The following is a 17,788-nucleotide window of genomic DNA, read 5'->3' on the forward strand; positions in this document are numbered from 1 at the left end:
AAGAGGGGTCGCGGCGGGGGGGTGCCCGATGGCAGTGGTGGGGGTGCCGGATTGCGGGGGGGAGGGTGCCGGTTCGCAGGGAGGGCGCTCGCAAATCGAGACGCGCTCGGTTTACGAGGCACCAAGTTTGCAAATGTTTTGCTCGTCTTGCAAAACACTCGCAAACCGGTGCACTCGTAAACCGAGGTACCACTGTATATTCTTTAAGTGTTGTAGAATCAATATTAGAATTAATTCTTGTTTAATATTCAGTCTGAAGCAACAGGTCAAGGTGATTTACAAAATTAGTAATGTATGTAAGCTTGAAATGTTTGGGTGGCCCTAAGAGCTTTCTCGTATTCACACTGCGGCTTTGTGTCTATTATTCTACTTCCTGGTGAGTCATCTGTGAGGGAACTGAACCTGGGACCTGGCGTTTGTCAGTACGCCTTTCACTTAACCCCTACCACCTAATATTGTGGGGACCACTTTCAAACTGACACACTGCACTAAGAGCTCCCACATTAAGTCAGCATTACACTTCCCCCTCCGTATTCGCAAATTCCATATCTACGGATTCGCTTATGCATGGTTTTAAAACCACAAAATTCATTTTCATTTTTCAGGTTATTTTAAGCTCTGTAAGCCCCCCTTAAGCCTTACCTGGTGGTCTAGCGGGTTTTCGGGGCAGGAGCAATCTTCCCACGCTCCTGCCCCATGCAGATCGCTCACAGGAAATGGCTCGAGAGACTACGGGAGCTCAAGGCAGCCAGTTCCTGTGAGCGATCTGCACGGGGCAGGAGCGTGGGAAGATCGCTCCTGTCTGAAAACCCGCTGGACCACCAGGTAAGGATTAAAGGGGGGCTTTCAGGGCTTAAAATAGCTAGGGGAAATGGGGTTAAGGGGTAGAACCGGCCCAAATATTATTCGCGGGCCGGCTCTGCCCCTAACCCCCGTGAATACGGAGGGGGAAGTGTATTCAGTTAGCACGCACTTTCAGCTTCCACGCTCATTCTCTGCCCATGATGCCCCTCAAAAAATATATTTATAGCAAGTTTAGCTCACGCAGATGACAAATCTAATCAGAATGATTTAGCATGTTCTATGTTAGGCCATTTTTGCTGCGTTAGGTGCACATTAGCGTCTAACGCAGCTTAATAAAAGGGCCCCTTAGGAGACTTTCTCTTTTAAAGCAGCCCTACAAAAAATAAAAGGTGGTATATAAATCGTTATGCAAAATCATTAAGATTACCCTTTTTTTTTCCTCTCATTTATTTTTCAGGAAGATAGCATTCAGATTTAATCCTTGACAACTAATGCTGCTTTTGCTCCTCACAAGCTTCAGCTTTGCTCTAATTCAACCCCATTTCGTGTCAAGATGCGCAGAGATATTTTGACCTCTTCTGTACAGGATTTCATTATTTGTAGAATTGAGCTCACGCCTTTCCAGCGGTAGTTCAAGCCAAGTTTCATTCGGGTTCAGTTTTTCCTTGGCTATTCCCATCACAAAGGTCTTCAATAAAATAGGACTCTGCTATCAGGGACAACCTAAGGAGACACTTTGGGGCCTCATTTGCATAAGTCAGAAGAGGCTGAAAAGTGGAGCCATGAGCTCAATGGTAGGGCCCGTGGACTACAAATACAGCTGGGAATATAATAACTATATTGTATTGTTTGTATTGTAAAGCATCAGTTTTTATCAGTCCCAACCAAGAGTCACACTGATAAAAAAGAGCAAGCTAGGGCAAATAGCACTCTGGGTGAAAATCACTGATGGGCCTCCTCCCCCCACCAACTGTTTATTCTTTATTTAGCAGGGAGTACAATAGAATATGCGAGTGGTAGGGGCAGGATCTTTCATACCCCCACCATCCACAGCCTTCCCATCCTTAACATCATCTCCTCTGCCTTTTAACTGCTCTCCCTCTTCATTCCCAGAATCCACTCCCCCGCCTCTTACCCCTCCCCCATCCTTACCTTTATATCACCCCCATCCCCGGTATTCTCTATGTTATCTCTTAACTATCCCATCTTTGCCTCTTAACCCCCCCCCCTAACATCTTTTCCTCCCTCAGCATCTCCCGCTTGTTCACCCCCACTGTTGCCGTTGCATCAGCTCATTCCTCATGATCCCTTTGCCTCCTTCTTTGAAAAAAAATGTCTGTTTAGCATCAGAGTCTCTGCTGCTGCTTCTCCCCTGTAAAAGTCAGCAACTCCACTATATCAGCGAACTCAAACCCAAACCCTTTGCAGGGCCACATTTTAGATTCGTAGGTACTTGGAGGGCCGCAGAAAAAAATAGTTAATGTCTTATTAAAGAAATGACAACTTTATATGAGGTAAGTACCTATAAATCCAAAATGTGGATTATCTGATAATTTCAGCTATACACAGCTGAAAACAGTGCAACTGCAGAAAGTGAAAAACTATCAAAGTATCAACTGCAAGAGACAAGATTTTGGACCAATTATTTTGAGGCCCTCGGTATTATAAAGAATGATTTTTTATGGAAAACTTGTGCCTTAAGTGTCCGGTGTTCGCGTCCGCAACCAGCACTGGACACACGCACAAGCTGCACTGCCTCCAATGGTTATCTTACATTCTGGAATGTTGCCCGCCTCACTAACCTCACGTAAGTGCTTGCCTGCGTCTGTACATGATTGTGAGGTTGAGTGGAGAGGACAATTGCATACAGACGCAGGAAAGTGCTTGCGTGAGGTTACAGCAGTGAGGCGGGCAACGTTCCAGAACATGACCGCCAGACACAACCGCCGGACACTTAAGGCACAAATTTTCCATAAAGAATCATTTTTTTATAATACTGAAGGCCTCAAAATAGTACCTGGCGGGCTGCGAGTTTGAGACCACTGCTCTATATCAATGTCTCTCAAACTGTGTGCCATGGCATAGTAGTGTGCTCAAGAGATTCTGGGTGTGCTACGAGAGATTCCACAATTTTTCTGTATTTTATGTTTAAATGATTTTTATTATTCCAGCAGTAAGAAGCTAATACAAACAGTAGTACCATTCAGGAAATAACATTTTCCAAAATATAATCAGTTCCCCTCCCATCCCCCCTCCCCTCCCCTCCCCAAGAATCCATGGCCAGTCCAACAGCTGAGAGTGGGAATAAAATCTTAAAGATTCAAAAGTCTACTGCGAGCACACGGTGTGAGGTCCTGTCAGAAGTGCTCCCACACCTGACAAAATTTGCGACCCGGGCCAAGAGTCATTTTTCTGTATTTTAAAAATTCCCTTCATAAGTATGCACTAGAATAGATGACATGTACATCACGTACTCAAGAGTCTATAAATGTTATGAGCATCTGTGTGCATAAGGATACAACTACCCAGACAAGCATCATTCTTTGACGTGATTGGTCCTTCAAAACTAACAGCAAGTAGTTGTAGTTTTATTTTTAATCCAGTAGTTATCCTAACTTGAGCAACAAAGCAATCAAGGCTTTGTTACCATTTGAAACTTCTCATATTTATGAATTTGGATTTTCAGCTCTGACAAATTAAATTGAAAAGAGAACGACTGCAGATGCTGGATGATGAAATGTGTGTTTGGCTGTTGACTATCGAGCCACGTTTTAAGTTTAATTTACACTCAAAAACAAGCACATCCATCATATTGATTAGCAATTCTATCTACATTAGTTTCACTATTCACTACATTAGTTTACAATTACCCATACATAGCTTAAAGAACTTTAAATATATAACTCAAATTAAATTTTTTGTTGGTTTTGCAATTTTAAAATTTCAATTATAATGTGCCACGAAAAGCATTTGCTCCGTTTAGTGTGCCAGAACTAAAACGGTTTGAGAGACACTGCTCTATATGATATCAATGTATAAGGTCAGCATACAACAAGTGGTAGTGCATAAGTTTGAACATGTTTACAGGGCAGGGGCATAGTAAGAGGGGTGCGGACCACCCTGAGCGCCGAGTCGGTGGGGACGCAGGCTCCTCTCTGCCACCCCCACCATGCTCATGATATCCCTCCTCTCCCACCCCGTACCTCTGTATTATCTTTGCTAGCATGAGCAACTTTTACCTATTGCTTGGACCAGCCTGGTTCCCCTCTGAATCACTTACGGGTCATGGGGCCAGGAAGTGACATCAGAGGGAACGCCAACACTGGTGCAAAGAGTATGCTGCCAAAGCCACTCATGCTGGTGAAGATTTAGAGGTACTTGGGGTGGGGAGGGAGAGCACAAGTGTGGAATGGAGGAGCAGGAAGGAACAAGGGGAGGGAGCAAGGGGGGCATGCCACCGCCCCGGGCTCCTCCTACCCTTACTACTCCAATGTTACAGGGCTAGTGATGATAGGAAGGAGAAGCATAATGGCAAGATAGGTTCCAGTAGCTTATCCCAATTTCCTTTTAGGACTGGAGTTGGGTCTGCCCTACTTGAGATGAGGCATGCAGAGCTGGTGCTGACCCTAGCCAATGATGCTGTAGTCACATGGTACCCCGCTCACATTTCCTAAAGTTGGCACTGCCAATAAACAAAATTCATGATTGCAGTACAGACAGATGAAGAGCAGATCTTCTTCAGAGTCCCATACACATGCAGTTTTGATAAGTGCAAATCACAAATACAGCAAGGAGAGCCGAAGGACCTTATTATGAGGAAGATCCATCATAAAAGATTCACACCTCTTATTCCAAAATGTTGAAATGTGTAACAGAAAATATCCTTCCATATTTAAAAAAAAAAAAAAGGGGAAGAAAGAAAACAGATCCAGAAATGAAGTCATAAGAAGAAGTAATACATTCAAGGAAGAAAGTTGATATTGTGAGGAATTGTTCTGGTTACTAAACAGAGGCAAAGTCTTTGGTTTGAATCTAGGAGTCTAGAAGCCCCAACCCCTTTATCCCTGGTTGAAACAGGCTGTCCTGCTGCAGTGTACGGCCCCTTCTCCTCCAGCGAGCTATCTTCAATCTCCTTCACTTTGTCAAGAGTCCAGACTGGTTCAGAAAGATAAAGGCAAAACAACGAGAAATCCAACGGTTCTGCAGTGATAGTCGGACAGCAAAAGAAACTGCAGAGACGATATACAAGATGTTGAGACTTTATTAAGGTCCATAAAACATTATAGCCCACAAGGTGATTCGCTTTGGTTAGGAACCAAAGACCCGACACAAGATCTTGGTATGTATTCATGTTACGCTCCCACCACTAAACTTTTTTTTTCCCATATATTTTATGGCGCTTCTCATCCCATCTGAGTCACCTCTCATAGCTCTTGATCATGGATCACTTATTCTACATACAATAGGTCACCAGCTCAAAATTGGTTTCCATTCATAGGGCTTTCAACCCCTTGATCACCATACCACACTGGACAAATTTTGTCATATGGTGTGTCCACCGTATATGTCTTTTTAGCATCCGATCACTGCGCACCACTGCACACATAATATTATCACTCTTTGTGCTTCTACACATATCAGTTTAATATTTATCCACCATACCCATTGGCTCAAATATACGTACTGTATGTTATTTTCAACACATGTGACTTGCTACAGCCTCATTGCATTATTTTCCAAACAGGACCCCTGAGGAAGAAGTGTTTTTCGAAACACGGACCATGTTGGGTCCTTGGTTTCTAACCAAAGTGAACCACCTTTTGGGCTACAACATTTTTTTTTTTTCACAAATATATTTTATTAAATTTTCAGAAAAGAATTACAAACTCACAAAAAGCCACGGTGTACAACAATACAGTTTGAATACCAAGATCCATCATAACTTCACCATGTACCAAATATGTCACCCTCCCAACATCCCACCCTCCCATCCCCATTCCCAATCCCTAACCAAAACAAAATACACAGCACAATCCGATGCAGTTCCCAGAAATACATTAAACATTCAGTATATGACTACGTGTTCTAGGCGTCAATGTGTCACAAAAAGGTAACCAACATGTGCAAAATGACCGTCCCTGTGCAGAGTCCAATGAAGAGAAACCAAGTCGCTCCATAGAAGCTTGGTGAATCATGAGCGTGCGCCATCGAGAGAGGGTCGGAGAATCAGCAGTTATCCAACAAAGCAAGATCGCCTTTTTCCCCAACAAGACCGCCTTGGACAGAAAACTTCGAAATCCGTTCGGTGCAGACAGAGGAATACTTTCCAATGTAAATAGCATAATCGGAGCTAGAGTAAAATTGTAAGTCCACATGAGTTGAACATGTAAGTTTAGCTGATGCCAAAACGCTGAGATCCTAGCACAGGACCAAAATTGGTGACCCAAAGTGGATGGTGAGTGGAGACACTTAAGACATTGGTCTGACGTGCACATTTTAGCACGAAACTGGTAGGAAGTAGATCTGTAGAGCCGGTGAAGAAATTTGTAATTGAGTTCAAACAAAAGTACATTGTGGGTCACCCGGACCGCCCAAAGTGACCCCCTGCGGATCATAGAAGCAGTCACCTCACAAGGAAAGTCCTGAGTCCATCGTAATGCAATAGTGCCATAAGAAGGTTCCCCCAATTGTTCCTGAAGATGACGATGGTGGAATCGCAGTGGAATCGGTACCTGGGCCGAGAGACTCAACGCTTCAGAGATGGACTCCATACAACAATCAGTGAGGGAGGCTCGCGGTAAGGAATTCACGTATGAAGATAGCTGAAGGTAGGAAAGCCAGTCAGTAGACCTCCAGCCATGGTCGCGCCGGAGCTCCTCAAATGTTTTCAAGGAACCCGAAGAATGGACCACCTGAAACAGGTATTGGTTAGATCTTGAAGTCAACACCCCTGAGGACTCCAAGTCCAGGCCCGCTCTGAATGCTCCGTTGCCCCGCAAAGGTAAGTAAGGTGTCACCTGGAATGAGAGCCGAAGTTGATGACACAGAGTCCTCCATAGACATCTCAAAGGCATGAGAAAAAGGTCCCGTGCTGATGATGTCCGCTTCGGTAATGTAGAGACATGAAGCAGATAACTAAAGTGATAAGGTGCACAAAGTAAAAGTTCAGGTTCAGGGGCGGAGAAATGTCCAGTGCCTCAAAACCAATCATTCAGATGTCATCTGACATGCCCAAGACAGTAACTTAAGATTGCGGAGCCCAAATCCACCTCGATCCCGAGGGCGGGCCAGATGAGACAAGGATAATCGAGCCCTCCTCCCATTCCACAAAAACCTCTGTAAACTCTTCCCAATCAGTTTATCGTGACGAGCAGAAAGTAACACAGGGATCATTTGGAATACATAAAGCCATTGAGGCACCAACACCATGTTATACAATGCTATTTTACCCAGTAGAGATAGTGGATAGACCCGCCAATTCTCCAATTTTTGAACCGTTGTTAAAATCAATGGATCTATATTTAGGGAATACAATTGTGCAGGATCTGCAGAAATCAATATACCCAGATATATAATCTGTCGCCCATACTAAAGGAAAAGTACCCCGCCAGTGCGTCCGCACCTCCGGAGTCAAGGGCAATACCAAAGATTTAGATTTATTCAATTTCATACCTGAGTACATACTAAATTCGTCTATTATGTCTAAGGCCCTGGGAAGAGAGGCATCCGGAGATCCTAGAGTTAATAAGATATCATCAGCGTAAGCCAATACTCGTAGTTGGGAATCCCCCTCAGACATGCCCTGCAAGACATCGTCCCGCTGGATGGTGCGCAGTAAGGGGTCTAAGTACAATAAGAAGAGCAAGGGGGAAAGCGGGCTGCCTTGACGCGTGCCACGCTCTATCTTGAATATGGGAGAATGGGTACCATTTATCAAAACACTGGCTGTAGGGTCAGTATAAAGCAGATTTAGCATATCGAGGAACCACCCATCAAAACCCATATAAGTAAGCACTTGGAACAAGTATGTCCAGTTAACCTGGTCAAATGCCTTAGCAGCATCTAGTCCCACCAATATCCCCTGTGTGCCAGTCCTTAGTGCGCTGTAATGCAGCAAGTAACCTGTGAACGTTGGTGACCGAGTGACGATTTTGTACGAATCCCACTTGTTCTGGCACTATCATGTTCGGCAGTAAAGTGGATAATCTGTTAGCTAATATTTTATCTAAAATTTTGATGTCGACATTAATTAGTGAGATAGGCCTGTATGATTCTAGGTCTGTCTCCGGTTTGCCCGGTTTAGGTATTAAAGTAATAAAGGCCTGATTAGCCCCTAAGGGAAGGGATCCACCCTCTAGTGCCGCATTATAGTATGCCTCCAGAGGACCACAGAGGGAAGGATTAAGAAGTTTGTAGAACTCTGGGGAAAATCCATCTGGGCCAGGTGAGGTGCCCCCTTTAAGCGGTTTAATAGCTAACTGCATCTCCTTACCCTGAATAGGGCGATTCAAAAAGGTTCTATCTGGGGATGACAATCTAGGGACCCCTGCATCCATCAAATAGTCCTCCACCTCAGGTCCTCCCCGACCGTCCCTAGATGTGTAAAAGTCCCTAAAATGCTGTAAAAAGCTATCTGCAATCTCAGGGGTGGAAGTTAATTCCTTACCCGAACCCAGTAGGATCCGAGAAATGTAGCGGTTTGGGCGACGAGGTTTAGTCAAATTAGCCAACAAGCGCCCTGCTCTATTGCCATATCTGAAAAATTTATATTTACAGTAATGAAAGTAATGTTGAGTGCGTTCATGTAATAAGGTGTTCAATGCAACCTGCGCCGCCGTCAGGGCCTCCTGAGATTTCTGTGTAGGGTGCGCAATGTGGGCACGTTTATGACGTTGGTAGTCACGCTCTAACTGTAAAATGCCCCGGGAGATCCGGTGTCTATGTGCACTGACGTAAGATATGATGTCCCCCCGAAGTACGGATTTAGCCGCCTCCCAAAACAGTAATGGTCTGTCCTGATGCTGTGAGTTGAAGGTCACATAGTCATCCCATTTCTGTGTGAGATATTTCTTAAAGTTCAAATTGTTAAATAAGTAAGACGGAAACCTCCAGGTCCCACCAGACCCAAAGTCTGTGTCTCCCAAGACGTCAATCCATATTGGACAGTGGTCAGATACCGAAAGGGGTCCCACCGCTGAAGTCTGTATTTTAGGTAAGAATGCGGAAGAGGTCAGGATGTAATCTATTCGAGAAAACGTGTGATGTGCCCGGGACTGATGTGTATAGTCACGTTCCGTGGGATGCATCACTCGCCAAGGGTCAATTAAGTCTAATGTGTCACACAAGTAAGGTATTCCCTTAGTTGGACCACAGGACTGGGAAGGCCCCGGGCCCGTTCTATCCATAGTAGGATCCAGCACCTGGTTAAGGTCGCCCATCAGTATCAGGGGATTAGCAGGATCACGCAGGCCGGCCCCCACCAGGGACTTAAAAAAGGAATGGTCATATTGGTTGGGAGCGTATATCATTTGTAAAGTAAATAATGATCCTGACATGGTGACCCTACAAAGTAATGTCCTCCCCAATGTGTCCCGGTAAAGATGTTCCACCTTCCCCGGGAACCCCTTTCTGACTAGCAGCACCACTCCAGCTTTTTTGGTTGTAGATGATGTATAGAAAACCTGTCCCACCCAACTTCTTAAGAGCTTAGCGTGTTCAAGATCCGAAAGCCTGGTCTCCTGAAGACATGCCAGATCTGCTTTGTGATGTTGAAGACGCTGAAGAATTTTACTACGCTTCACTGGGGAAGTAATACCACCCACATTCCAATATAGGATACGAAAAGGCTGAGGAATCATGAATATACCCGAAAATGATACCATGTCCAGTGTCTCAGAATAGGTCCCCCCGGCTCCCAGCCATACCAGAGAGAACCCCACAACAAGCACACCAATATTTTCAGCAATGGAAATGTATAGGAAAAGCACCCAGGAACTGCACCAGAAAGAAGCTCACAGTAGTATACAATTCTCCCCAAATCCCAAAATCTAACTCCCCCCCTCCCTTTCAACCCTATCCTAGCTATCCCCCCTTCCCACCCTCCTCCCCCCTCTCTCCAATCCCCTACCCATCTGGTTCTTGCACTAACCCAAAACCCACCAGGCCTTAGGTTAGCAGATCACATCGCAGAGGCTATCAGAGCCCTGCCCTCTTGAAATATGCCTATCAAGATGCACAAACAGTAAGCAACATTCAATCAATTGTTATAAACTCCCATCACTGGTTTTTACATGAATAAAGTACATTGTAATCAGACAGTTCCAGGTGGAGTTTCAGGGCGATTAATAAACTCTCCCGCTAGATCCGCAGAGTCAAATACATGCCACTTTCCATTGTGATAAATTTTCAAAACTGCAGGATAGAGAAACATAAAGCGTTTCTTTTGTTCCACAAGTTTAGAGCAGAGAGGATGAAAGACTTTACGCTTTTCAGTAAGCGCTGCAGAGTAATCCTGCCCTATGCGCACCGGCGAGGATTCATATTGCAAAGATTCTCTTTTAGCTCTAAAGGCACGCAGCAGCTCCACCTTATGTCTATAATTATGAAGTTTGCCAATGACTACTCTTGGTCTTTGGTCTGTTCCTGCTCAGGGGCCCACGCGGTGCACCCGCTCAAAGCGGGCCGGGCCTAAAGAGGATGGCATTGGGAGCTCGCTGGCCAGCCAGGATTCCACCACCGAGAGGAGTACAGTATCTGATATAGTCTCCGGGAGGCCTATAAATCGACGAGACCTATTTTCTAGGTCCTCAAGTTTATCTTAGCAGGAACGGAGCTGTGTTGTCAGAGTTGTCACTGTAGCGTCCATTGCTAGTGCCCCGTCCTCCACCGCCGACACTCTCGTCTCCAGGTCTGTCACGCGCTTAGCATTATCCTCCAATAAATTCTCTAACTTGGTCAGCTGAGTGGAGATCGATTCCATGCGCGGCCCCAGCGCTTGTATTATCACCCGTTGCAGTTCCGATAGCGTTTCAGGTGAAAAAATTGCCGCCGATGCGTCTGCACGCGGCGTGGCCGCCATCTTGTCATCGCTGGGCCGCACTTTTTCACGATCCTTTTTCGCCGATTTAGTTGTCATGGCGGCGGGTGAGTGTGCCAAAAACCTATCCATGTAATGTTCACCCGTTCCGCCGGTTGTGGGAGCCGAAATAACCCGCGTCTGTGCGTTAATTGCTGTTTATAGATGTGCAGGGCTCCGGAGACGAACAAGCACACAGCCGTTCAGCTCACAGCATCACGTGATCCTCTTGGGCTACAACATTTTATTGGCCTTGTTTTTTTTTTGCTGTCAGAAAGATAAAGCACACACCTTTTTAAAGTATAGTCCGCAATAGCTGCCCTACTGGGCAAGTCCATATTCGGAAATGCTCTTCCGTAAACTGCACTCTGTAGAGTGTGAAGGATTCATGTGCTGTTACACACTACATATGGGAATTTGCCAGACTAGCCTTACATTTAAATATGGACAACCTTTTGTGTATCGGGGCCTCAGTGACAAGGTGAAAATCAGCTGTATATCTCCTGGCATTTCACCCTTGTTTCCTGAGCCGAGAAAAGGCTCTAACAATAACACATGCAAGGTGTGAAAAGTGCAAGCTCTGACAGACTGCTGATAAATGTTGATTTCAAATGGTATTCTGCATAATAAGGTACCAAGGTCACAGTTCTACCCACCTTTGCAGAAAAGGTTGGTTTTTGGGGTGTTGTTTTTTTTAAACGCAAACAGTTCAAGAGGCTACATTTAAGGTCTTTCTAGGGACTAGTCAACTAGGAACTGGTGAAAACATACCCACCTCCTTTACTAACGCATAGCACGGGTTTTAGTGCCAGCAGCGGCGGTAACTGCTCCGACGCTCATAAAGGAGGGGGATAATGAGGGATATTTTCAATATGACATCTAAATCCAAGGTTAGATGTTTTGCAGAACACACATAAAAATCCAGCCAAACATGCCCATTTTCAAAACTGCAAAATGCCTATCTTGGAGGGGGGAGGGGTTTAATGGATTTGTTTGTGCTCAGTGCATCTATCTTTTTGAACCATTAAAAAAATCAACAACAACAAAAAACACGTCTAAAAGAAATGCACACAAAACAAGCCATTGGGATGTAGGAAGGGCCAGCCTTTGTAATAGATTGGCCACACAGACATCCCAGCAGAGCAGTGGAGCACCCTAAGGGGTACTGCAGTGAACCTCAAATAAAAAGTCCAAGGTACTCATCTCGTCATAGCCCCCTTATTTGGTGAGGCCTCCAAAACCCACCAAATATACCAATAGCCCTTATGTCTACAATTGACACTTATATGTGGTTCAGTGGAATTGGGATGGGGTTCAGAAGGCTCGCAAATTCCATCATAACTGTAGTATTTAGAGTGAAATTTGGGCCTGAGGAGCAAATTCTCCAAACTAAAATTACATTACATTATATTAGGGATTTCTATTCCGCCATTACCTTGCAATTCAAGGCGGATTACAAAAGAATTATCAAGGATGTATTACAACTAGAACTTTCAAAAAAAAAAAAAAAAAAAGAAAGAAATTTGGTCATTTTCAAAGAGAGTAAGAAATGAGTATGGTTATTTGTTTGGGGGTAGTTGGCTTTAGTGAGAGGTGGTGTTTGAAACTTGGGTTGTTATTTCTTTTTTTCAGGGCTTTCTTGAAAAGTATGGTCTTTATTTCTTTTCTAAAAGTCTTGTAGTCAAGGGATGCCTCAGTAGATTGGCAATTTGGTTGTCTAGTTTGGCATGCCTTTAAACCAGGTATGTGGTGAAGGGGCAAACCAAAGTTGACACTTCTACACATCACACCCACCACATCAAAGGCCTCCTCTCTCCCACATTTAAATGAACTATAGTCTTTTCAGCCACTCAGTAAAACTATCATTATAATTATTTAATAGCATTGGTCAATCAGGTCTTTCACATAGGAGTAAATTCTGTAGTCTGTAGTTTCAAGTTTCGAGTTTATTATGTCTTGATATACCGCTTTTCCATACCAAAGCAGTTTACATCTGTACAGTGTTACAAATTAATTAAAAGTCGGGGGAATAGACAAACAAACTAATAGAAACTATTAAGACAAAAATTTAAACAAAGAGAGAGAGGGTAGGGATACACAATTAAAAATAAAAGGAAAAGGTACAGGAAAAAAACCATCGGGGAAGTGGGTCTGTCTGGAAAAAGCTTCTTCGCGCTTCTTTTTATATTTTATTTTTTATTATCAATCATAAATCTTACAAGCATCTTTGAAGAGAAAAGTTTTAAGATTGGTTTTAAAGTTATTTAGACTAGTTTCTTGCCATAGGGTTAAGGGAAGGGCGTTCCACAGTGCTGGCGCAACTACCGAGTAAATGGTTTTTTGTGTTGTCGGATTGAGGCAGGGCCACCATCAGGGCAGTACTACCAGTCCTGCATTCAGGGGCCCGGAACTGACAGGGGGCCCGGGCTCCCCCAGGTTCGCAAGCATAGTCTCCTCTCCTTCTCCTTACCTGCCCTGCCGCAGCACACAGCCGACCGGAAGTCATAGAAACATAGAAATAGACGGCAGATAAGGGCCCACGGCCCATCTAGTCTGCCCACCTTAGGGAGGGCTTAAGCAAAGCCCTTCCTAAGGTGGGAGGGAGGGCTTAAGCAAAGCCCTTCCTTCCTCCGACGTCAGCGCTGACATCGGGAAGACTTCCGGTTGGCTGCTTGCGGCAGGGCAGGTAGGGAAAAGACAGTCGTGTACCGAAGGGGGGGGCGGTCCGCCCCGGTGCAGCCATGGGGGGGAGTGTGCACAGCCGGTCAGGTCCCCTTAGCCTTGTGGCGCTTCCCCTGACCGACCGACAACAGGCCCAGCCAACAAACCTCCCTGCCCTGTAGCAGCGAATCTAAATTACCTTCTTACAGCAGCTTCAATACTCCAGCTGCTGTAAGAAGGTAATTTATATTCGCGGCTACAGGGCAGGGAGGTTTGTCCGACCGGGCTTGTTCTGTTGTCGGTCGGGTGGTGAAGCGCCACAAAGGTAAGGGGCAGGGAGGGAGAAAGGGAGGAAAGGTGGAATGGAGAAGAAAAGACGCTTAAGGGAAATGGGTAAAACTGAGGGGGGAGAAGGCCGCTGAAAGCACTGGGGAAGACAAAGGGGTGGAGAAGGACGCTGAAAGGACATGGGGAGGATGGGAAGGGGGGGAGAAGGACGCTGAAAGCACATGGGGAAGACAGAGGGGGGGGAAGGACCCTGAAAGGACATGGGGAAGACAAAGGGGTGGAGAAGGACGCTGAAAGGACATGGGGAAGAAGGACACTGAAAGGACATGGGGAAGACGGGAGGGGGGGAGAAGGGCGCTGAAAGCACATGGAGAAGACAGAAGGGGCAGAAGGACCCTGAAAGGACATGGGGAAGACAAAGGGATGGAGAAGGACGCTGAAAGGACATGGGAAGATGGGGGGAGAAGGACGCTGAAAGGACATGGGAAAGATGGGAGTGGGGGAGAAGGATGCTGTAAGCACATGGGGAAGACAGAAGGGGGAGAAGGATCATGAAAGGACATGGGGAAGACAAAGGGGTGGAGAAGGACGCTGAAAGGACATGGGAAGATGGGGGGAGAAGGACGCTGAAAGGACATGGGGAAGACGGGAGGGGGGAGAAGGACGCTGAAAGCACATGGGGAAGAAGACAGAGGGGGGAGAAGGTCCCTGAAAGGACATGAGGAAGACAGGGGGGAGAAGGACACTGAAAACAAATGTGGAAGACATAGGGGGGAGAAGGATGCTGACAGGACATGGGGAAGATGGGGGGGGAGAAGGACACTGAAAGGAAATGGGGAAGAGAGAGTGGAGAGAAGACACTGGCAGGGAAGAAGACAGAGATGCCAGACTATGGGGGGAGCGGAGGGAAGAAGATGGGTGCCAGACCAATTTGGGAGGGAGGAGAAAGGGAGAGGCACAGTAACAGAGCAAATGGAAGACGCAGAAAGAAGAGAGACAGTGGATGGAAGGAATTAAATGAGAACACGAGGAAAGCAGAAAACAGGCAACAAAGGTAGGAAAAAAATTCTTTTTTTTTTTTTTTGCTTCAGGATAAAGTAGTATATTAGTTGTGTTGATAAAAATTTATAAACATTAGAGGCTCTGGTAGAAACCCGTTTACAAAGTATGTATTCTTCCCAATTAATATTTCCCAATTAATAAAGTCTTTTTGCTTATTTTTAAATGGGTTTCTACTAGAGCCTTTAATTCAGTAGCATAATTAAATAAAATAACTATTTCTGTAGTTTATAGGGACGGGCGGGGACAGAGGGGATTCCTTACGGGGACGGGCAGGGACAGAGGGGATTCCTCGCGGGGACGGGTGGGGACGGAAGGATTCCTCGTGGGGACGGGTGGGAGTCCTCACGGGGACGGGTGGGGATGGGTGGGACTTTGGCGGGGACGGGTGGGATTTCTGTCCCCGCGCAATTTAAACATGCACCTTTCTTCCTCCATCCCATGCACCTTTTTTCCTCCATCCCATAACACACACAGCCTGTTGGTGATGATTATCAGATTGATTCATGAATATATAATGATGTTATGAGTGTGCACCTCTTCCTTCCCATCCTCCTCAACATTTCACATACAGCATGTTACATTACACAAAGTCTGTGTAATGTAACATGCTGTATGTGAAATGCTGAGGAGGATGGGAAGGAAGAGGTGCACACTCATAACATCATTATATATTCATCCATAGCTGCATGTTAATGATGTGCTCATATGCACTTATTTATCATCATAACATATACATCATCATTAACATGCAGCTGTGGATGTGTAAGGACAGGCTGAGGAGGATGGATGGGAAGGAAGGAAGGTGCACATATCAACATATCGTACATTTTTAATATGCATGATGCAGCTATAGGCAAGCTGAGGAGGATGGAATCATACAGATGTGTATGTTTAGATATGCGCTCACATATACGGTCAGATGTGTATGTTCAGATATGCGCTCAGATGTGTATGTTTAGATATGCGCTCACATATACGGTCAGATGTGTATGTTCAGATATGCGCTCAGATGTGTATGTTCAGATATGCGCTCAGATGTGTATGTTTAGATATGCGGTCAGATATGTATGTTCAGATATGTGCTCGGTCAGATATGTAAGGGCTAGCAGACACATTAATTATTTTGTCAGATCAATCAGTTCTGATCAATTAAATAATCGATTGTAAATAATTTTGTACATTTTTATTAATCCGTTTGATCAATATCGATCGGAATTCTTTTTCTGTTCGATGGTATCCGATTAGAGCAGCTAATCCTGCAACAGAGACCTCCAGTGCAATTGTGATCTACTTCTGGCCTACAAAGGTCAAAAGAAATCCTTAACTGAGATTTTACATACTAGCACTATTATTTATTAGTTATTTATTATGCAGATGTTTGTTAGTTTGTTATTAGTTCAGTATTAGACATATGTTAGTTTAGAATAGATAGGTATAGATTAGTTTAGGTTAGGTTAGGGCCCTGCTGAAAGAGTCTACCTTGACGTGGTTGCAGGCTTACAAATCTTTTAGTCAAAGAGTGTGGCGACAGAGAAAAGTATGTGTGTATTCGGCCCATGGAAGAAGGGGGGGTCGGGGGGGGGGGAAGGGGTGCGCGGGGGCCCAATAGGATTGCTCAGTAAGGGGCCCAGAAATTTCTGATGGCGGCCCTTGATTGAGGGAATACAAGATGGGACACAATTTAAATATAAATCTTGACCCCCTACAGTTCTCTTAACACAGATGCAATATTCCCTAACAATGGAGCTGGGACATTTTCCCTTACAACTTACCATACACACTTACATTCCACTGCCAGATACTTTGTGAAATAACATTCAATATAACCCAGCAAAAAGACACTCAGAATCTATATAGCAGACAACATAGTGAAACAGCATTAATCCCTAGGGCTCAAGTTCAGCATCCCTACCCATGAAAAGACAACACTGTAAATATTACATCAGATCTTAGACCGTCATATTCCACCTTTTGAGGAAACCAAACAAAGGCTAACTGGTAAGGTTTGCCTCTTTGCATGTGATACCAAAATCTGCAAAAGAGTACACACCTGTTGATGGTGTGGTTAGCATGAGAAAGGATCTAGTGAACTTTGAATAATAATATCGAATTTGGCAGCTAAGATTTAATGCTAACAAAATGCAGGGTCATGCGTTTGGGGCTGCAAAAGCCAAGGGAGCAGTATGATTTAGGGAGTGACGCACTTCTGTGCACACAAGAAAAGGTGATTGAATCCGACAAGCTAAAAGTGGCCAAACAGGTAAGAAAAGGGGACAGCAAATGTCAGAGTGATTCTGAGTGCATAGAGAGAGAAATGACCAGCAGGATAAAAGAAGTGTTTGATGTCTCTTTATAAAGTTTCTTATGAGACCTCAGAGTACTGTGTACAAGGGGCCGCTGAAAAGTTCTCAGCCCAACCAACAAAGTTAGGGCTGTCTCCATCAAGGGCTATATACACACCTAGTCCAGTGATTTTCCACTTTTTTTTTTTGTTCCATTGGAAAAATAGGGAAAGAAAAAGGTGGAAAATCGCTGGACTACGTGTATATAGCCCTCGATGGAGACAGCCCTAACTTTGTTGGTTGGGCTGAGAACTTTTCAGTGGCCCCTTGTACAATTCTGGAGGCCACACCTTCAAAAAGATATAAACAGGATGGACTTGATTGAGAGGGTGGCTACTAAAATGCTCAGTGGTATTCGTCATGAAGCATAAAGGGACAGAGTTCAAGGCAACGGGGGGGGGGGAGGAGGCATGATGGGGTGTAACCAGGTCAGAGTCCGGATTTTCAAGATGGAAAATCTGGTAACCCTGTAACCCTATGTAAAGGGTTGTGGATGTGTGAAACAGTCTCCTAGTGGAGGTGTTGGAGATGTGGACTTTACCTGAATTCAAGAAAG

The sequence above is a fragment of the Geotrypetes seraphini genome, chromosome 3, assembly GCF_902459505.1.
Source record: "Geotrypetes seraphini chromosome 3, aGeoSer1.1, whole genome shotgun sequence".
NCBI lineage: Eukaryota > Metazoa > Chordata > Amphibia > Gymnophiona > Dermophiidae > Geotrypetes > Geotrypetes seraphini.